The 22,761-nt window shown below is 45.2% G+C and overlaps 1 protein-coding gene across 2 annotated transcripts in view; it reads right to left on the minus strand.

Moving 5' to 3' along the window:
* The window catches only part of LOC129706951 (platelet-derived growth factor subunit A-like), a 58,574-nt gene that overhangs the window by 8,291 nt on the left and 27,522 nt on the right, over positions 1–22,761 (minus strand). The window lies entirely within an intron of this gene.

Raw genomic sequence — 22,761 nt, forward strand, 5'->3', positions numbered from 1 at the left:
CAAGCCCTCTGGCCCACGCTGACCATCGAACACCTGATCACACTAGTTCCTTGTTATCCCACCTTCACATTCATTCCTGCAGCCTAGGGGCAATTTATGGAGTACCACTTAACCTACAAGCCCGCTCGTTTTGGGGATGTGGGAAGAAATTGATGGAAACGCTATCACAGGGAGAACTTACAAACTCCATTATCAGGCAACTGAACCATCTTGCCAACAACTAGAGAGCTACTATCCACCTCAATGGAAACCCTCGGACTATTTTTAATCAGACTACTGGATTTTATCTTGCACTAAACGTTATTCACATTATTCCCTTTGTCACTCTTCGGTTTAAACCTGCATCTGCAGTTCCTTCCTACACATTTTGTAAACTAAACTCCGCACAGGCAGCATCCTTATTACTATTATCATGTATCTGTACACTGTGGATGGCTTGATTGCAATCATGTATTGTCTTTGCGCTGGCTGGTTAGCACGCATCAGAAGTTTCTCACAGTACCTCAGCACACGTAACAATAAACTAAACTAAACTAAGCTAATCTTAACTCCATACAGGCCAAGGACAGGATCGAACCTGGGTCTCTGGCGCTGTGAGGCAGCAACTTTACTGCTGCGCCACCGTGCAGATCAAATGAATTAAAAATGACCTGCTTCCAGTCAGCAGCACCTACTTCAAGGCAAGAGTGGGTGCCAACCAGCTCTGGCTATGATCTATATTTTGAGCATTGTTTGATTGAAGCCAATGACCTGGGGATGTAATTCCTCGACAGGCTGCCAAAACAACACACAAAATAACCTTGAGCAAACACATTAGCCAGCAAGCTTTAAACACCGAGGTCGGCTGTGCCAGGATCACATCAATAGGAAATATTTTTTGAAACGCCAGAATTATCAGGCATGCACATTAATATGGATACAAGGAACTGCAGATGCTGGTTTACAAATAAAAACACACAATGTTCTGGTGTTCACACAACTCAGCAGGTCGAACAGAAGGGACCCTTCTTCAGACTCCAAAAAGTGCTGGAGTGGCTTAGCGGGTCAGTCTGAAGAATGGTTCACCTATCAAAACATCGCTTATCCATGTTCTCCAGAGATGCTGCCTGACCGCTGTGGTATTCCAGCACTTTGTGCCTTGTATAGCATCAGTCTGAAGAAGGGTCCCAACCCAAAATGTCACCTGCCCATGTTTTCCAGAAATGCTGCCTGTCCCGCTGAGTTATTCCAGAACTTAGTGTCCTTTTTATTCCACCTACCACTTATCAGGCTTTACCCTGCTCCCTGCACCGCCCCCCCCCCCTTCCAGCCTTTTCCCCCCTACTACAATCTGTCTGAAGGGTCTCAACCCTAAACATCACCTAGCTATAGAAACATAGAAAATAGGTGCAGGAGTAGGCCTTTCGGCCCTGCACCGCCATTCAATATGATCATGGCTGATCATCCAACTCAGTATCCTGTACTTGCCTTCTCTCCATACCCCCTGATCTCTTTAGCCACAAGGGCCACATCTAACTCCCTCTTGAATATAGCCAATGAACTGGCCTCAACTACCTTCTGTGGCAGAGAATTCCAGAGGTTCACCACTCTCTGTGTGAAAAAAGTTTTTTCTCATCTCGGTCCTAAAAGATTTCCCCCTTATCCTTAAACTGTGACCCCTTGTTCTGGACTTCCCCAACATCGGGAACAATCTTCCTGCATCTAGCCTGCCCAACCCCTTAAGAATTTTGTACGTTTCTATAAGATCCCCCCTCAATCTTCTAAATTCTAGCGAGTACAAGCCGAGTCTATCCAGTCTTTCTTCATATGAAAGTCCTGACATCCCAGGAATCAGTCTGGTGAACCTTCTCTGTACTCCCTCTTTGGCAAGAATGTCCCTCCTCAGATTAGGAGACCAAAACTGTACGCAATACTCCAGGTGTGGTCTCACCAAGACCCTGTACAACTGCAGTAGAACCTCCCTGCTCCTATGTTGTCCAGAGATGCTGCCTGACCCGCTGAGTTATTCCAACACTTTTCTGAATTCCATAAAAGAACATTACTATATTATCCTACACACTTTGTTATTCTTTTCTATTGATTTTGTGACACGATGACGATGATGATACTTTAATGTCACATGTGCCTCGGTACAATGAAATTCTTTGTTTTTTACATACAATGCACAAAGTACAAAAAGTTACAAAAAGTACTCATTAGAGTCATTTGTCCCTCTTTGTTCTCTAAGGTAGTAGCTCTGTTACTAGATTAACAGGCATGAGTTTAAATTCAATAAAACTTGTCTGACAGAGTGATACAGTGTGGAAACAGGCGCTTTGGCCCAACTCGCACACACAGGCCAACAATGTCTCAGCTATAGTAGTCCCACTTGCCTGCGCTTGCTTAGTCCATATCCCTCCAAACCTGTCCTATCCATTTACCTGTCTAAATGTTTCTTAAACGATGGGATAGTCCCAACCTCAACTACCTCCTCTGGCCGCTTGTTCCATACACCCACCACCCTTTGTGTGAAAAAGTTATCCCTCAGATTCTAATTAAATCTTTTCCCCTTCACCTTGAACCTATGTCCTCTGGTCCTCAATTCTCCTACTCTGGGCAAACGTCTCTGTGCATCTATCCGATCTATTCCTCTCATGATTTTGTGTAGCTCTATAAGATCTTCCCTCATCCTCCTGCACTCCATGGAATAGAGTCCCAACCTACTCAACCTCTCCCTGTACCTCACCCCCTCTAGTCCTGGCAACATCCTCATAAATCTTTTCTGAACCCTTTCAAGCTTGACAATATCTTTCCTATAACATGGTGCCCAGAACTGAACACAATATTCTAAATGAGGTCTCATCAATGTCTTATACAACTTCAACATGACCTCCCAACTTCTATACTCAATACTCTCTGACTGATGAAGGCCAAAGTGGCAAAAGCCTTTTTGACCACCTTATCTACCTGCAACTCGACCTTCAAGGAACCATGTACCTGTACTCCTAGATCTCTCTGCTTTACAACACTACCTGGAGGACTACCATTTACTGTGTAGGTCCTGCCCTTGTTCGAAGTCCCAAAATGTAACCCCTCACACTTCTCTGTATTAAATTCCATCAACCTTTCCTCCACCCACGTGGCCTATTGATCCAGATCCTGCTGCAATCGTTCACAACCATCTTCACTATCTGCAAAACCACTAACTTTTATATCATCAGCAAACTTGCTTATCTTGCCCTGTATGTTCTCATCCAAATCATTGATGTAGATGACAAACAATAACGGGCCCAGCACCGAACCCTGAGGCACGCCACTAGTCACAGGCCTCCCGTCTGAGAAGCTGCTTTCCACCATCACCCTCTGCTTCCTTCCATGGAGCCAATTTGCTATCCATTCAGCTATCTCTCCTTGGATCCCATGAGATCTAACCTTCCAGAGCAGCCTACCATGCGGAAACTTGTCGAATGCCTTACTGAAGTCCATGTACACAACATCTACAGCTCAGCCCTCATCAATCATTTTGGTCACATCTTCAAAAAAATCAATCAGATTTGTGAGACTTGACCTCCCACGTACAAAACCATGCTGACTATCCCTAATCAGCCCTTGCCCATCCAAATGCCTGTATATCATATCCCTCAGACGACTCTCCAGTAACTTACCAACTACAGATGCTAAGCTCACCGGGCCTATAATTCCCAGCATTTTCCCTGCAGCCCTTCTTGAAAAGAGGTACATCATTTGCCACCCTCCAGACTTCCGGCACCTCTCCTGTATTTAAGGACGACTCATAAATTTCAACCAGGACTCCCGCAATTTCCTCTCTTGTTTCCCGCAATGTCTTCGGATATATCAGATCAGGCACTGGAGATTTGTCTCCCTTCAAACACGACAGTACCTTCAGTGCTTTTTCGACAATTAACCCTGACTGCTCTCAAGACACTTCCATTGACTGCTCCAATTTCCTCCGTCCTACTGTCTTTCTCCCCAGTAAATACAGAGGAGAAATACTCATTTAGGACCTTGCCCAACTCCTGTGGCTCCACACAGAGGTGACAGCTTTGATTCCTGAGAGGTCCCAATCTCTCAAGTTACCTTTCCCCCTTATGTATTTATAAAAAAATGTTTGGATTGTCCTTAATGCTACCCACCAGAGCTATATCCTGGCCCCTTTTTGCCCTTCTAATCTCCTTTTTCAGTTTACTGCTTAGCTCCCGAAACTCCTCAATGAATGCACTTGATCCCAGCTGCCTATACCTGTCCCATGCATACTTCTTGTTTTTGACCGACGCCTCAATTTCCCTCGTCAGCCAAGCTTCCTTACGTTTGCCTGCTTTGCCCTTCACTCCAACAGGGATGTACACATCATGAGCTTTCTTCACTACACTTTTAAAAACATCCCACTTGGTCGATGGTCCTTTTCCCTCTAATTACCTGCTCCAGTCAACTTGAACGAGACCTTCTCTCATATCCTCGAAGTTGGCCTTACTCCAGTTGAGCATTTGCACACTTGGACACTCTCCGTCCCTATCCATAACTATCTTAAACCTAATTGAAATATGGTCACTGGTCCCAAAAAGCTCCTCCACACACACTTCATTAACTTGCCCTTCCCAATACTAGATCCAGCGTTGCCCTCTCACATGTGAGGGCCTCCATATACTGCTTAAGAAAACTCTCCTGAACACTTTTGAGGAATTGCACCCCATCTAAACCCCTCATGCTATGATTTTCCCAGTCTATATTGGGAAAGTTAAAATCCCCTACTACAACAACCTTATTTGACCTGCAGCTGTCTGCAATCTCCCGGCACATTTGTTCTTCTAATTCCCATTGACTATTTGGGAGTCTGTAGTACACCCCCAACAAGGTGATCATCCCTTTCTTGTTCCTCAGCTCCACCCATATAGCCTCACTAGATGAACCATCCGTAATGTCACCTCTGATCACAGCCGTGACATCCTCCTTAACCAACAATGCAACCCCCCCCCCCCCCTCCTCTTTTCCCTCACCTCTGTCTCTCCTGAAGCTCCTGTACCCCGGAACATTGAGCTGCCAGTCCTGCCCCTTCCTTAACCAGGTTTCAGTTATGGCTACAACGTCCCAGTCGCTAGTACCTATCCATGCCCTAGGCACAGTAGGCGGCAGTAGAGGTGTTGCCTTTTAGCGTCAGTGACCCGGGTTTGACCCCGACTAGGGGTGCTGTATGTACGGAGTTTGTACATTTTCCCAATGACCACGTGGGTTTTCTCCGGCTGCTCTGGTTTTCTCTCACACTCCAAAGATGTACTGGTTTGTAGGTTAATTAGCTTCTGTAAATTGTAATTATCCCGTTTCATACTTGTTGCCAATAAGGTGGCCTCCTCTCCATTGGAGAAACCAAAAGCACAGATCAGATTCTCCACTGTTGACTCCATCTACATTTCACACTGCATCCAGAAAGCAGCCAACATAATAGTAAGATTAAACGAGAACTTACCAGTTTGAAGTTTGATCTGTATTTTATGAGGAGTTACGATGAGGGATTACGTGAAGAGCCCGCTCAGCACGCATGCGCGGCATACTTCAAAGCAGCGGTGTGGAATCACAGATAGACACAGTTATTGAAGTAAACATAGTAAAGAAAAGGAGACATCAGTTTATCAGTTTGACCCATATTAATGATGGTGGGAGTGGAGGGCACGTAATCCCTCATCGTAACTCCTCATAAAATACAGATCAAACTTCAAACTGGTAAGTTCTCGTTTAATCTTACTATTTTACTTCGGAGTCACGTGAGTGACTGCGTGAAGACTTCAAAGGTTCTGTGATTTCAAACCGTGTAACAGTTATTACTTCACTCACTGCCGAAGTCCTTGAGGGAGGAAGTGTGTTATCGTAATCAACCAATGAATCTGTTTGTAGAAAAACACAATGGTATTTTTTAACAATAACAACAAAGAAATTAAATTGCTCCCCGGGCTTAAATTAAATATTTGCAGTCTGTAAAAATTTTTTTGCAAATAAAGCAGGTTTTGCCAACGGCTTAATATAAAATTTCTGAACGGTCTTTCCCCCCGACCATCCTGCGGTAGCCAGGATGTGGTCTATAGGCACGTCCATTCTTTTAGCTGTCGATGTGGATGCTGCCCTGGTGGAGTGAGATTTGTACATGTTAGTGTTTATCCCAGCAGATTTTAGCACCTGCTTGAGCAATCTCAAAATGGTTTGGCTCGTCCACCGACCATAAGGTTTTTTATGACTGACCCACAAGGCTTTTCATCTCCCTCGAATATTTTTGGTTGTTTCTATGTAGGATAGTAGGTGGGTCATGGCACATAGCCATGGTTCTGGCGGGTAAGCCCGGAATTCCACGACTGGATTAGGTGTTCCTGGTCTGCTCTGTTTGATCATTCCCTGGATAACGACAGAGATCTGGTCTGGAGCTGTGAGCATGCTGTCCAGTCGCAATAGGTGTAGTGACTGGACACTCTGTGCAGATACAAGTGCCATCAACATGAGTGTTTTGAGCATAGATTGTTCCAGGTTGAGGGATCTGGCTGGTGGCCATCCCCTGAGGTATGTCAGGACCACACTGACATCCCATGTATGGGTGTACCTTGGTCTAGGGGTTAGAGTTGTAAATACCCTTCATTAGTTTGACCACCAGTGGGTGGGACCCCACGGCGTGTTGTCCTGGAGCTGGTTGGTAACTGTAGCGGTTGAGTAGGTGGTCCCTGTATCCAAGCAGTACTTCTCCCATTTTTTGATGCTTGACAAGTGCTGTTTTTTAGTGGATGTTCGGAGGGATGCTGACATGGTGTCGACGGTTTGTTCTGATAATCCCAGTCCCAGAAGTGGTTTGTGCAGAATCTGCAACCCAGGAGTTTGATTTTTTTTTTCATGGCACGGGTGGCTTGTGCCCGACACTGGGTGTTAATAACTCTGGGTCACTGGGGAATACCATTGGAGTTTCAACAACCATGTCATGGAGTATTGGGAACCATGACTGCGTAGGCCAGTCGGGTACTATCAAAATACCTGAAGCAGAGTCTGCCACTGTATTTAGCTTACCTGGCAGGTAAGTTGCTGATAGCCAAATATGTCTTTCGACACACCATTGCCAAATTGTGTTGACCAACTTGTCGCATGATACCGATTTTATGCCGCCCATATGGTTAATGTAGGCCACCACCATAGTATTATGGAAGGTCTGTTCAGAAGTCTAACAGTAGGGAAGAAGATGTTCCTGAGTAGTGGTGTGCGCTTTCAAACCTCTGTATCTTCCGTTTGACGGGGGTGGGGAAGGAAAGGAATGATTGTGGTGGGACAAGTCCTTGATTTTACTTCGGAGTCACGTGAGTGACTACGTGAAGAGCCCGCTCAGCACGCATGCGCGGCATTACGTTCAGCAGTGCAACAGCGGCCGCATTGGGAGTCAGGCGCTCCCGCTACGGGGTGAAAGAATGGACCATCAGGTAAGCTCCGAGGTCGGGTTTTCTTTCACAGGAGAGCCTTCTGCTTTTCAGGCAGAGAAGAAAGGCTCTTGGACAAACCTGTCCCCCGCTCGACTCCACAGAGGAGCGTTTCATCTCGCCGGGGCAGCAACAAGGCGGTAGGACCGCTTACCGGGCGCTCCGCTATTCCCCGACACTGTGCCGAGCCCAGCCCGCTAGCGCCTGAGCAGCGGGCTGGAAGTAAAGCCACGGAAGAGGCGTCCGGCCGGTGGCTTCCGACTTGTCGGACGGGGACGTCTCTCCACCCGCCCTGCACAGATGCTGCATAACTCACTGAGTTCCTTCAGTAATTTGTGGTTTTTTTAACAACATGCCCAAACAAAGTTATATGCATAATTGATATTTTTTTTAAAGGTGTGAAATTTCCAACAAATTTGCAATGCTATGCAAATGTAAAAACGTTTGAATAAAAATACTCCTTCCCTCGACTGGAATGTGGACAGAAGCATTGTATATTTCAATGTGGGACAGTTTCCAATGTGAAAAACTGTGAAGTATTACATAATGGTTTAAGGTTACTTAAAAATATACCACTTATTTTTTGAAACTCTTTCTCAATGGAGTTCCTTGCGATCAAAAACAATAACTGCTGCTCAATCCATCAGCAAAGAACTCAGACAGACTAGTCATCAACAGCAGGTTTGCGCACACTTTGAATTGGCTTGTACACAGACACGCACGTACAACACACACACGCGCACACATACAAAGATGCGCAGTCGCACACGCACATACACATACGCAACATAGACTAACATATTTAAACTAATGTAGAAATAATGAACTGCAGATGCTGGTTTACAAGAATGGATGCAAAGTGCTGGGGATGGCAGATCAGGCAGCATTCTGAAGAACATGGGTAGATGGAACAAGCTGCCAGGGGAGGTCGTTGAGGCAGGTACTATCGCAACGTTTAAGAAACATTTAGACAAGTACATGGACAGAACAGACTTAGAGCGATGTGGACCAAACGCAGGCAGGTGGGACTAGTGTAGATGGGGCATGAGGGTCGGTGTGGGCAAGTTGGGCCAAAGGTCCTGTTCTCATGCTGTATGACTCTAGGAGATGATGTTTCGGATCAGAAGTGTCCCACCCCAAAACGTCACCTGTCCATGGTCTCCAGAGATGCTGCCTAACCTGCTGAGTTACTCCACCACCTTGTGCCTTTTTTAAATTTCATAACATTTAGCTTATCCAGTTTCAGAAGAACATTATTACTCACACTTTTTTTTAAAATGTAAACTAACAATCTACATACATAATCTGCAAACACACTGTGTCCCTGCGGCGCAGCTGGTAGAGCTGCTGCCTCACAGCGTCAGAGACCCAGGTTCGAGCCTGACCCGGTGTGCTGTCTGTACAGAGTTTATACGGTCTCCCTGTGACCACGTGGGTTTTCTCCTGGTGCTCTGGTTTCATCCCACACTCCAAAGACGTAAAGATCCGCAAGTTAAATGGGTTATGTGAATTGTTACGACCCTAATGTGTAGCATAGTGCGAGTGTACGGGGTGATCGTTGGTGGGCAAGGACTCGGTGGGCCAAAGAGCCCGTTTCCATGCTGTAAATCTGAGGGTACAATAATACAGAGCCCGCAAAGCAGTAGAATGGTGCAAGATTATAGTGCAATATCTGAGTGGCGTGAAAGAAAATTGAAGTATAATAACGGAATAACCGAATGAGGAAGAGTGAAGTGTAAGTGTACATGGCAGTCAAGAGTCAAGAGTGTTTTATTGTCATATGTCCCAAATAGAACAATTAAATTCTTACTTGCAGCAGCACAACAGAATATGCAAACATAGTACACTACAACAAATACTCCAGTTGGATGTAAGGGGAGGCTGGACAAGCATACTTGGGTGTATGTAATAGGGGAGAGATTTGGGTGAGCAGAGTGGAGAATGGTGGGATTGGGCTGAATGGCCTGCTACCCTGCTGTATAATATTTTATGTTCAACAAATCTGTAGCATTAACAATCATAGAGCGATAGAGCTAAACAGCATGGAAACAAGCCCTTCGGCTGCCCATGTCTTGCCGACCAAGTTGACACAGTGGCCTGGACCCATTTGCATGCATTTGAACCACAGCCCTTTCTAACCCAGCAGGAAGCAACTTGAAGGCAAGGTGAGAGAAACAGAACTGTGTGGAGATTATTGACACACTTGCTCAGCACTAGTCTACAGTAAGATTGAGTCTGTGGTGCTGCAATATAAACACATAAACAAAGAATTATGGAGCTGTGATATGGTCAGAGCATTTTATAGTTTAGTGCCTAGGTACAGTGAAAAGCATTTTTGGTGCGTGCTATCCAGTCAGAGGAAAGACTACACGTGATTACAATCAAACCGTCCAGTGGATAGATACAGGATAAAAGGAATAACGTCTAGTGCAATACAAAGTCCAGTAAAGTTCAATTAAAGATAGTCCGAGGATCTCCAATGAGGTAGATGGTAGGTCAGGGCTGCTCTCTAGTTGGTGATAGGTTGGTTTAGTTGCCTGATAAAGCCAGGAATAAACTGTCCCTGAATCCGGATGTATAACCGAACTCCTCGGCTATAATGTTACCCAACAGCAAGTTAGATTTCCAAAAGAAGAAACTGTCCCTGAATCTGGAGGTGTGCATTTTCACACTTCTGTACCACTTGCCGGATGAGAGAGGGGAGAAGAGGGGGTGACCAGGGTGAGACGGGTCCTTGATTATGCTGGTGGTCTTGCCGAGGCAGCATGAAGTGTAGATGGAGTCAATGGAAGGGAAGTCGGTACGCGTGATGGTCTGGGCTCTCTGCAATTTCTTATGGTCTTGGGCGGGGCTGTTCCCAAAGCATACGGTGATACATGGAGGGAGTTTAGTCGGGGATCTGTGTCCAGCTGTTGAGGCTCTGGGCAGGTGCAGATGGGAAGCTTTGAACCAGCAGATCAACTAATGCATAACCCTAACTAATCTGGGCAGAGAGTAGAAATCAGACTAAATCTTACTTTGGATGTAGTGTTTACAAAATAAAAGCACCCAGAGCTGCCCTTTCAACCAAATCCTGCGGTATTCCCAACCGTTACTTGAAACTGCTCTGTGAAGTTTCAACAAACTTCCCATGACAGATTATTAGCCCATAACCACATCAAAAAAAAAAAAAGATTAATCCAGCCTTTTTTCCAGACAGTGTTAAAAGTCTAAATTCCGATTATCTTAGTAGCATTTGCTGCTCATTTTACATGGTTACAGAATGAACCACGGCTGACCATTAACTCAGTGCCAGTAACTCGATACACGGGTTTACTGAAACACTGACTGGAAATTTTGTACAAAAGCTAGGTACAATAAGCTAATATGTTCTGAACTCATTCATTACATTGCTGCATCATTCAGCAGTTGTTTTCATTGAGAATGTATTGTCAGTCATTAACCCACTCATTCTCCATCTCGCACGTAAGTACGTAACAATCATATGATTTAGTTAAAATCGTAGATGGAAGAATTTATATTGAACGTATAAATGTATTTGGCACCAATGTATGGTACAGGGTTCATTCCTTCCAATAACGTATGGCACAGTGGCGCAGCTGGTAGAGCTGATGCCTCATGTCGCCATAGACGCGGGTTCGATCCTGACCTCGGGTGCTGTCTTTGTGAATGTGTGTGCAGTTTTCACGGTCTCCCTGTGACCGTTTCCCTCAGGTGCTCCGGCTTCCTCCCGCATCCCAAAGACATGCGGCTTTGTAGGTTAATCGGCCCTCTGTAAATCGCCCCTAGTGTGTAGGCAGTGGATGTGGAAGTGGGAGAACACAGTAGTGGGAATGGGTGATCAATGATCAGCCAGGTCGGAAGAAGGGTTCCGACACGAAATGTCACCAATTCTTTTTCTCCAAAGAACCTGCCTGATCCGCTGAATTCTTCCAGCATTTTGAGCCTGTCTTTTGCAAGTTAATTGGTCTGTAAAATTGCCCCAAATGTGTAGGCAGTGGAATAACATCGAACTAGTGTTGACGGGTGATCAATGATCGGCATTCACTCAACGTTTCCATGCCGTATATCTACACTAAACTATATCCATGCTGTTTCCATGCTGTATATCTACATTAAACTAACCAAAAGGTAGGAACAAGGAACTGCAGATGCTGGTTGACACAAAAGCGCACAATGTGTTGAAGTAACTCAGCGGATCAGGCAGCATCTCTGTAGTACATGGATAGGTGACGCTTCGGGTCGGGACCCTTCTTCATAAGGATCATAAGTAATAGGAGTAGAATTAGGCCATTTTGCCCGTCAAGTCTACACTACCATTTAATCATGGCTAATCTATCTCTCCCTCCTAACCCCATTCTCCTGCCTTCTCCCCATAACCTCTGACACCTGTACTAATAACTTCTTCAGAAGTTACTCCAGCACATTGTGTCCTTTAATACACAAAGAGTAATAATTCACAATATTCCTATGCAGGGAAAGACTGGTTGTGACTGCGGGACAGAAATCTAAGATATACGATCAACCATGCGTTTATGGCACACTTAAATGGGAGAATTTAATTAATTGAACTAGTTTAGTTTTGTTCAGAGATACAGCATGGAAATAGGCCCTTCGGCCCACCGAGTCCATGCCAACCAGTGATCACCCACAGGCTAGTTCTATCTTACATACAGGGAACAATTAACTGAAGCCAATTAACCTGCAAACCTGCACGCCTTTGGAATGTAGGAGGAAACCAGAGCACCCAGAGAAAACCCACGTGGTTCCTGGGAGAACGTACAAACTCCATTCTGGCAACACCCTGAACAAGGGGCTATACACATAGACATATATAAGACACATGTATATGCATAGACCCATACAAACACGTATATATATATATATATAAACACACACACATGTCTGCATGTATCTATATACATAGATATAGGCATAGACACGTGGAAACACATATATGTATATATATGTATATATAGATAGATATATATACACACACACACACACACACGCATATGCACACATACGCACGCACACAATCGCACCAAGCTTAAGTCATTGGGCTGTGTAATTTGAACAATTTGCGCGTCTGAAGCTGCAATCTTTAGTTCAAAGAAAAATAACCAGAAGGTATTCAGAACTTGTTCTCTACACTGCACATTCAACTGCCTCTGAGATAGCCCTGAGCAGTAAAGCAGGCTTTAAGCTGCTAATGGTTTTAAGCAATTGTCTGAGGTTTAAATGCAAGGTTTTTCGGATTTTAGCTGTTGCATTAGCTTTGCTTTTTGCAAATTCCTCCCTTTCTTCGGCCCCTCAAGACCCTAAACCTGCTGCTCTTGATGGAGTGGAGCAAATGGAAGCAGGGGCTTGTCTGCCAGTGTCTCGGTTCTGCTCCGGCTATCTGCGTGCGTGTAAGATTTGGTATGTGCATGTGCACTGTTAATGTGTGGGCTTGGCAGGTCTCAATTTTAATTATTAAGGAATTTGGCTTGGAGTTTCGTTACAATCTACAACGTTTCTGTGTGCTTTCAAAGCTGACACTGAGCTAAGAAACTGGCTGCAGAGTTTATGAAACTACTCAAGTAATTTTTTGGGCGGGTGTGGGGGAGATGAATGTTTAAGAAGCAGTCAGCAGAACAAGGACAATCAAGTTATTTATGTGCTTTTGTAGTTGCTGTCTTGAACGTTATTCGATCCATCTTGCTCTGTTACAAACATTGTCCTAAAAATACCACAACAAGATGTGTCACATCTTCTCATGCTTTATTGTAAATTTACCCACTCAACTTAGGAGCTGCTGGAATTCCAGCCTTCCTTAATATTTTTCCCTTCCTTCAAATATCCACGGCCTTAAAAGGCTTGCTTTTACCTAATCGCTTCTCCTGAATTTATCTGCTTTTCCCTTTAATTTGTTTCCCACCAGTGAGCGGTGTGTTAAGGCCATTAACCCTTGATCTTCCAAGAAGACGCCTGCTATCAAATTAATCCAAGCCCAGCACACGCGGGACTTGAAAAGATTTCGCCGGGCGTCAATGGAGAACAGATTTCTCACTGTAAATGAAAATCAAAAGGATTGCAGGTGCTGGAAATCAGAAATATAAACAGTGACTGCAGGAAACACTCAGGCAACTTCTGGGGAAAGTGAAGCAGCAAACGTTTTAGGTCCGAATCTTTCATCCGAAGAGGGAACGAGAGAGAGATTGAGTTTAGTTTCGAGATGCGGCGTGGAAACAGGCCCTTCGGCCCACCAAGTCCACACCTGTACTCTTTTCCGATCTTACCCCATTTTCTCATCCACTTCATTCACCCTAGGGGTTGGCTTCATTACAGAAGCCAATCAACCTACCTACCTGCATGTCTTTGGAGTGTGGAAGGAAACCGGAGCACCCGGAGAAAAACCACGTGGTCACAGGAGCAACGTGCAAACTCCGCACAGACAGCTCCCTGAGTCACGATTGAACCCGGGTCTCTGGCGCTGTGAGGCAGCAGCTCTACCACTGCGCCACTCTGCCTTTATTTACTATATTTGTTACTCTATGTAACAGAGCGACACAACAGAGAGGGTGTAGTGGAGACCGAGTCAGTCAGAGAAAGATATAGCACCAAACAGGCCATTCAGCACATCGAGTCAAACTCTAAAGCACCCATTTATACTGACTGATCCCACACTAATCCCAATTTATTCTGACCAGATTTCCACATACTCAGCCTAGGATGCTTAAAATATTATGCGGAAAGATAATGGGGCTGTTTTATACGGCTCAATGGGAGCAGATAAAAGGTGTAATCAAGGTGTATAAAATTATGAAGGACCTCGACAACATAAGCACAAAAGATTCATTCCCTTCAGCAGGGAAATCAATAGCCGCAAGGCATAGATTTAAGATAACAGGACAAGGATTAGTGGGGAGCAGAGGAAACAGTTCTTCATCTATAGAAAGATAGGCGTCTGGAGTTCCCGAGGTTCAAAGAGTTGTGCAGGCAGATACACTCATCACACTTAAAAGGTTCCTGAATGTGCACTTTAATGTACAAGGGCTGAGAAGTGGGATTAGTCAAAATAGCTGTGCTTGTTCACCAAAGATACTCCTTCTGTGTCATAAGTGTCAATGAAACTAGCTGATTCAACAAAAGAGATCTGAGCCTTTATTGTGTGCCACCCTCTAGGAGGTTTAGAGGTATATAAGACCATGAGGAGAATCGATGGGGTGAGTCTTTTACGTTTACACAGAGTATTTTACCCACAGTAGGGGAATCAAGAACCAGAGGACATAGGTTTAAGGTGGGGGGGGGTTTAACAATTTAACAGGAACCCGAGAGGTAGCATTTTCATCCAGAGGGCGGTGGGTATATCGAACGTGCTGCCAGAGGATGTAGTTGAGGCTGGTACTATAACAACACTTAAAAGACATTTAGACAGGTTCATGGATAGGAAAGGTTTAGCGGTATATCTTGCAGTAAACTTGTTCCCTTTATCTTGGATCTGTACACTGTGGACAGCTTCATTGCAATCATGTATAGTCTTTCTGCTGATAGCAAGAACTAAAAAGCTTTTCACTGAACCTTGATACACGTGACAATGTCCTAAACTAAACTAAACTAACACAGCCCATATACCCGCTACCCTTTGTGTGAAAATGTTACCCTTCAGATTCCAGTAAAATCTTTCCCCCTTCACCTTAAATGTATGCCCCCTGGTTCTCGAATCCCCTACTCTGGGCAGGAGACTCTGTGCGTCTACCTGATCTATTCCTCTCATGATTTTATACACAGGGATGAGATCACCCCACATCCTCCTGCACTCCCTAGAGTTCAAGCCATTGAGTCCTGGCATCATCCTCGTAAATCTTCTCTGCTCGAGAGCCAAGAATCAAGTGCCTATTTTCAGCTTTTAATAAAAGATCACTTTGTTTAAACAGTATATCACATGGTGCGGCGTTCTCAGGTACGATCTTGAACGCAAGAATGCTGTCAGTCAGAAAATGTCATCAGCCTACACTGCAACTCAAAACAGAGATACATTTATATTCCCTTTGGGCAAAGCTGTTTTGAGGAAGAAGATTTATATAGAACTTCAGACAGTTCATTTTACAAGTCAAAGCATAGCAAAACACAATAAAATTCCTGAAATATGTGCTGTGAAACACCTGCTACTGCAAAGGAGACTATAATTAACAACTGAAGTCAAGTTAGTGGTCAGGACTTTCGCAGACTGAAAGGGCACTGTGTTTAGATCTTTGGTTAGTAGGGTCTAATCATGTGCACAGTGATTAGCTCTTCAGAGTAACAGGCTGTAGAATTTAATCGGTAGACTTTTAGACTTTGGAGAGACAGCACGGAAACAGGCCCTTCGGCCCACCGAGTTTGTGCGCCGATCAGAGATCACCCTGTACTATCACTATCCTACACACTAGGGACAATTTGCAATCTACAGAAGCCAATTAACCTACACGCCTCTACGTCTCTGGAGTGTGGGGGGAAACTGGAGAAGCCGGTGAAAACTAACGCTGCCACAGGAGGAACGTACAAACTCCGTACAGACAGCACCCATAGTCAGGATCGAACCCGGGTCCCTAGCGCTGTAAGGCAGCATCTTTACCCTCTGCGCCACTGTGCCGCCTATCATAGTCACAACGTGGGCACATAGCTAAGTGAAATCATTAATGTAATGTAGGCGAATCACTCCATTAGACCTGAAACACACAAGACATAGGAACAGAATTAGACCATTCGGCCCATTGTGTCTGCTTTGCCATTCAATCATGGCTAATCTTGTTTTCCCTTTCAATCCCATTCTCCTGCCTTCTCCCCATAACCTTTGATGCTGTTACTAATCCTATCAATCTCCACTTTAAAAATACCCAAAGACTTGTCATCGACCACCATCTGTGGCAATGAATTCCATAGATTCACCGCCCTGTGGCTAAAGAAATTTCTCATCATCTCCAATCTAAAGGTACATCCTCTTAATCTGAGCTTGTGCCCTCTGATCCTAGTCTCTCCTACTATTGGAGACATGCTCTCCTCATCAACTCTATCCAGGCCTTTCATCATTCAGAAAGTATCAATGAACACCCCCCCCATCTAAACTCCAGCAAGTTCAGGCCCATATCTTTCAAATGTTCCTGATACGTTAATCCTATCATCCCCATGATCATTCTCATAAACCAGGGATGATTGGGTTGGCACTGTGAAGCAGCAGTGGAGTTGCTGCCTTACAGCACCAGAGGCCCAGGTTCAATCCTGACTGCGGGTGCTGTCTGCATGGAGTTTGTATGCTCTCCCCTAGACCACGTGGGTGTTCCGGTTTCCTCCCACACTCCAAACCCATACAGGTTTATAGGTTAATTTGGCTTTGGTAAACATTGTAAATTGTCACTATCCCCGGTGTGCAGGATAGAGGTAGTGTACAGGTACCACTCTGAAGAAGGGTCTCAACCCAAAACGTTACCCATTCCTTCCCTCCAGAGATGCTGCCTGTCCCGTTGAATCACTCCAGCTTTTTGCGTCTATCTTTAGTGTACAGGAATCGGCTGGTCGGCACGGACTCGGTGGGCCGAAGGGACTATTTCCACGGTGATTCTCAAAACCATCCCTAAACTAAACCTCCTCTGGCCCCTCTCCAATGCCAGAACACCTTTTCTCAGATATGGGGTCCAAAGCTGCTCACAGAGTTAGCAGAAAGAGCTGTGCCAATATGGTTGGTCAGTGTTTCTGGCAGAATTTACTGCACAAAGTACATACCACTAAATTATATTACAACAACACAAATCCAAAAACTCTATCTCGCTGAACGATCTGCCACTCCTCCCATCCTTCCCTTGTAACACAGGTGGTTGCTACGGAAACCGGATACATTTTACCCTGGGATTTCTATTTCATTGTTCTATGCATAAAAAATAAAATGAGTTGGATTTCTGTCAAGGTTAACTCACCAAATGCTTTTCCTCCTTTTTTCAAAAGGCACCAAATGATCCTGGAACGGGTCTCCATGTTTATGCACCTTTGTGGCTATCGTTCACATGTATGATTTGATTTGTACGGGCGTCAAGGGTTACGGGGAGAAGGCAGGAGAATGGGGTTGAGATAGATCAACCATGATTGAACTGCAGAGTAGACTCGATGGACCACAGGACCTATTTCTGCTCCTTTGACTCACGAACGGCACGGTTGTGTAGCGGTAGAGCTACTGCCTTACAGCACCAGAGACCCGGGTTCAATACTGACTATGGGTGCTGTCTGTATGGAATTTGTACGTTCTCACCGTGACCTGCGTGGGTTTTCTCCGAGATCTTTGGTTTCCTCCCACACTCCAAAGATGTACAGGATTGTAGGTTAACGGGCTTGGTATGAATGTAAAACTGTCCCTGGTGTGTGTAAGACAGTTTTAGCCATTGGTCGGTGCGGATCCGGTGGGCCCCAGGGCCTGTTTCCGCACTGTATCTCTAAACTAAACTAAACATATGATGCATCATCACAAGGTCTTATGAGGACATTAATTTAGAGACACAGCATGGAAACAGGCCCTTGGGCTCTTCAGCCCACCGAGTCCACACCGACCAGCGATCACCCGCTCATATTATTTCTATCCTGCACAAAGGACAATTTCCAACAAGCCAATTAACATGCAAACCAGCATGTCTTTGGGATATGAGAGGAAAGCAAAGCACCCGGAAAAAAAACTTCAGTCACAGGGAGAACATGAAAACTCTGTAAAGAGAGCACCCAGAATCAGGATCGAACAGAGAAAACCCATGGGGTCACATAGATCTACCGGGGTCTCTGGCGCTGCTCGGCAGCAACTCTACCCGTATTACTAGTCCAATAAGGCTAACATACCCATGAAAGGGATTTAGCCGGTTATGGGGACACAATGAACTGCAGGCGCTGGAATCTTGCATAGAACACAAAGTGCTGGAGGAACTCAACGGGTCAGGCAGCATTTCTTGAGTCTGAGGCAGGGTTCCGACCCAAATCATCGCCCGTCCATGTCCTGCAGAGACGTTGCCTGACTTGCTGAGTTACTCCAGCACTTTGTGTCTTTTTGTCCAAACCAGCGTCCACAGTTCCCTGTATGCCCATCATAGTAACCATTTTCCTAAACTGTTGGTCTAGAATCACAAGTTTAAATCCATCATGATATTTGGGGCATTAAAAGTCAAGTAATTAAATAAATGATGGTGACACTTTGATACAACCAGCTTGTTGAAGCCTGGGAGATTTAATGGGTGACTGACTAATGTTTTGTTGCCTTCTAAATTACTTAGTTGAGTAACAGGTGTTGCCCAATATTAAACAACCTGGTCAATGGCTTGATGAAAATATATGGCGAGTGGTGCAGCGGGTAGAGCAGCTGCCTCACAGCACCAGAGACCCGGGTTCCATCCTGACCTCGGGTGCTGTCTGGGTGGAGTTTTCACATTCTCCCTGTGACCGCGAGGGTTTCTTTTACTTTACTTTAGAGATACAGTGCAGAATCAGGATCTTTGGCCCACAGTGTTCGTGCCGACCAGCGACTAACACTATTCACTATCTTACACACTAAGGACAATTGTTACCATTTTTACCAAAGCCAATTAACCTACAAACCTGAATGTCTTTGGGATGTGGGAGGAGACTGGAGCACACAAAACCCACACGGTCACAGGAATCTACCTGGGTCTGTGGTGCAGTGAGGCAGCAACTCTACCGCTGCACCACCATGCCGCCCATAGGCATTTCAGGATAAGGTGAAGAGTTTATGACTGAGTTGGGATATACCCCGCCTACAGTCACTGGTGTCAATGCCAAATACAATATCCTAGAACATAGAGGGGGAAAATTGTGAGTGAGTGAGTGAGTGAGTGAGTGAGTGAGTGAGTGAGTGAGTGAGTGAGTGAGTGTGTCTGTGTGTGTGTGTCTGTGTGTGTGTGTGTCTGTGTCTGTGTCTGTCTGTGTGTGTGAGTGTTAAATTGGCTTTGGAAATGTTTTGAGATGTTAGTGTCTATTTTCTATTAAAGTTCCACCCAACAGGAAATTGGACCAGGTATTCTTTGTAGTTCATTCCAACGGTGATGTAATGTTTCTACTGTAATTCACACGTGACAAGGTCCTCAATATGTAATCTATTCATTCATTAAATACTGAAGGAAATTGGGACCGCGCATAACCTTCATATATATCACAGATCCATCATGGAAAGCATTTTATCGGGATGCATCACAGCCTGGTTTGGGAATAGCTCCATCCAAGACCGCAGGAAATTGCAGAGAATTGTGGACGCAGCCCAGACCATCGCACAAACTAACCTCCCTTCCATTAATTCCATTTACACGTAGACAAAAGAGTCAATGGTCGAATTCAGGAAGTGAAGTGGTACACATACCCCGGTTTGCATTGATGGTGCTGAAGTAGAGAGATGGTTGAAAGCTTCAAATTCCTAGGAGTAGATATCTCCAACAACTTGTCCTGGACTACCCATATTGAAGCAATGGCCAAGAAAGCACACCAACACCTCTGCTTAGAAATCTTAGGAACTTTGGCATGATCCCCAACTGCTCTCACTAACCTCTACAGATGCACCACAGAAAGCGTTTTATCGGGATACATCACAGGATGGTTTGGGGACAGCTCCACCCAAGACGGCAATGAATTGCAAAGAGTTGTGGATGCAGCCCAGACCATTACGAAACCAACCTCCTTTCCATCGACTCCATTTGCACCTCATGCTGCCTCGGCAAGACCACCAGCATAATCAAGGACCAGTCTCACCCCGGTCACTCCCTCTTCTCCCCTCTCCCATCAGGCAAGAGGTACAGAAGTCTGATTACGCATACCTCCAGATTCAGGGACAGCTTCGACCCAGCTTATTTGTATAAATTACCAAAAATTAGAGAATTCAACGTTCATACGTTGTAAACAAAATCTGAGGTGCCGTTCTTCCAATTTGTGTGTGGCCTCACTCAAGAATGCCCTAATTTTTCATTCCTACTTAATGTCATCTAATTTTTTACAGCAGTAAACCACAATAACCATTTTTAAATAAGGTTGTCTCAACTTTGCAATCTCTCTTCCAGTTTTTTTTAGCATTAGTTTTTAGAAATACAGCATGGAAAGAGGCCCACCGATGCCACGCCAACCATCAATCACCCGTACACACAAGTTCTACGTTATCCCACTTTCTCATTAGGGGCATTATTACAGAGGCCAATTAAGCTGCAAACACCTACGTCTTTGGGATGCGGGAGGAAAACCAAAGCACCCAAGAGAATCCCACGCAGTCACAGGAAGAAGGTGCAAACTCCACACAAACAACACCCGAGATCAGGATCCAACCTGGGTCTCTGGTGCTGTGAGGCAGCAGCTCTACCAGCTGCGCCACTGTGCCACCCTCTTTTGCAATAGCATAACAGGTATAACCTGTTCAACACATCAGGCATCTACTTTATCGGCAAATGCTTTGGTCAAACACGATGTAGAACCTGACATGACCTGAAACGTCACCCATTCTTTTTTTCCGGAGATGCTGTCAGACCTACTGAGTTACTACAGCATTTTGTGTCTATCTTTGGTATAAACCTGCATCTGCAGTTCTTTGTTTCTACTGTGTAGAACACTCGGCCGGCAAGGCAACCTCCGACATTGTGCTCACAAGACAGGACGTCTACTCTTTAGTACGTCTGAGCATTTGTATTTGAAATCCTATTCACTCTAAGCATGTGGGTGTCACTGGCAAGATCAATATCACTTCTCCACCCCCAAATCCCTTAGAACTGAAAGACTATTCAGTGGGTAATTGAGAATCAAACACTTGTTGGATTGAAGTCATACATTGACCTGATCAGATAAGCGGAGCGGAATTATCTCCCCAATTTAGTATAATTTAGTTTAGTTTAGAGATACAGAGTGGACAGAAGCTCTTCGGCCCACCGAGTCCATGCTGACCATTGATCACCTGTACACCAGTTCTATCCCACACACTAGGGACAATTTACAGAACCCAATTAACCTACAAATCTGCACATCTTTAGAATGTGGGAGGAAGCCAGAGCAGTCAGAGAAACCCCACGCGGTCATAGGGAGAACGTGCAAACTCCGTACAGACAGCACTCATAGTCAGGATCGAAACTGGGTCTCTGGCGCTGTTCGGCTGCAACTCTACCCCTGCTCCACTGTGCCGCACTAACTTATTTGTGAAAATGATGTATTTTTACAACAGCCTAATGTTTCACGGTCAAACTTTTGTTTTCATTTTCGATTAAACTTAATTAAAGTTGTATTTCTCAGCAATTTGAACTTGCATTTTCAGATCATCCTTCCGGACACCCGGATTACTAGTCCAATAAGGCTGACATACTCATGAATGGGATTTAGCTGGTTATGGAGACACAAGGAACTGCAGGTGCTGTAATATTGCATTGAACACAACGTGCTGGAGGAGCTCAGCGGGTCAGGCAGCATTTCTTGAGTCCGAGGCAGTGTCCCGACCCACATCATCGCCTGTCCATGTCCTACAGAGAGACTGCCTGACCTGCTGAGTTACTCCAGCACTTTGTGTCTTTTTTTCTAAACCAGCATCTACAGTTGTAAACCAACAGCTGAGACAAACCTGAATGTCTTTGGGATGTGGGAGGAAACTGGAGCACACGGAGAAAACCCACGCAATCACCTGGGTCTCTGGCGCTGTGAGGCAGCAACTTCACCGCTGCGCCACCGTGCTGCCCTTGTTTCCGCCGGCTGCTTTGGTTTTCTCCCACATCCCAAAGTCAAGAAAAAAAGGAGGGCAGGGTGGCGCGGCAGTGGAGTTGCTGCCTTACAGTACAGACCAGCCATCCCCGCATGCTAACACAATCCTACACACACTAGGGACAATTTTATACCAAGCCAATTGACCGACAAACCTCTACGTCTTTGTGGAGCATGCGAGGAAAGCGGAGCAGCCGGAGAAAACCCACGCTGGTCACGGGGAGAACGTACAGATAACACCCATGGTCAGGATCGAACCCGGGTCTCTGGCACTGTAAGGCAGCCACTCTAGCGCTGCCCAATCCTGCCGCCCCACGTCTCTAAACAAAATTAAACTGTTGCTTCTGAAGCTTTGATGAGCCATCTGAACCGTTCTAATCTCTCTAAGTCACTAACTGTACACATATCAATACATTGAGCCTTTTTAATGATGCCGTTAATTTTATTCGTAACTGAAGTAATGGACTGGGTCACTAAGAAAATTGAGCACGCACACAGAAATGGCCCACATTTGCAACTGTTTCTGAGCCATGTGTCATGGAAACTACCCTCTCTTTGCACTTGTAGAGAATCGCCCAGTTCTGACAAATGGACCCATTCA

The sequence above is a fragment of the Leucoraja erinacea genome, chromosome 20 (assembly GCF_028641065.1).
Source record: "Leucoraja erinacea ecotype New England chromosome 20, Leri_hhj_1, whole genome shotgun sequence".
Classification (NCBI taxonomy): Eukaryota; Metazoa; Chordata; class Chondrichthyes; order Rajiformes; family Rajidae; genus Leucoraja; species Leucoraja erinaceus.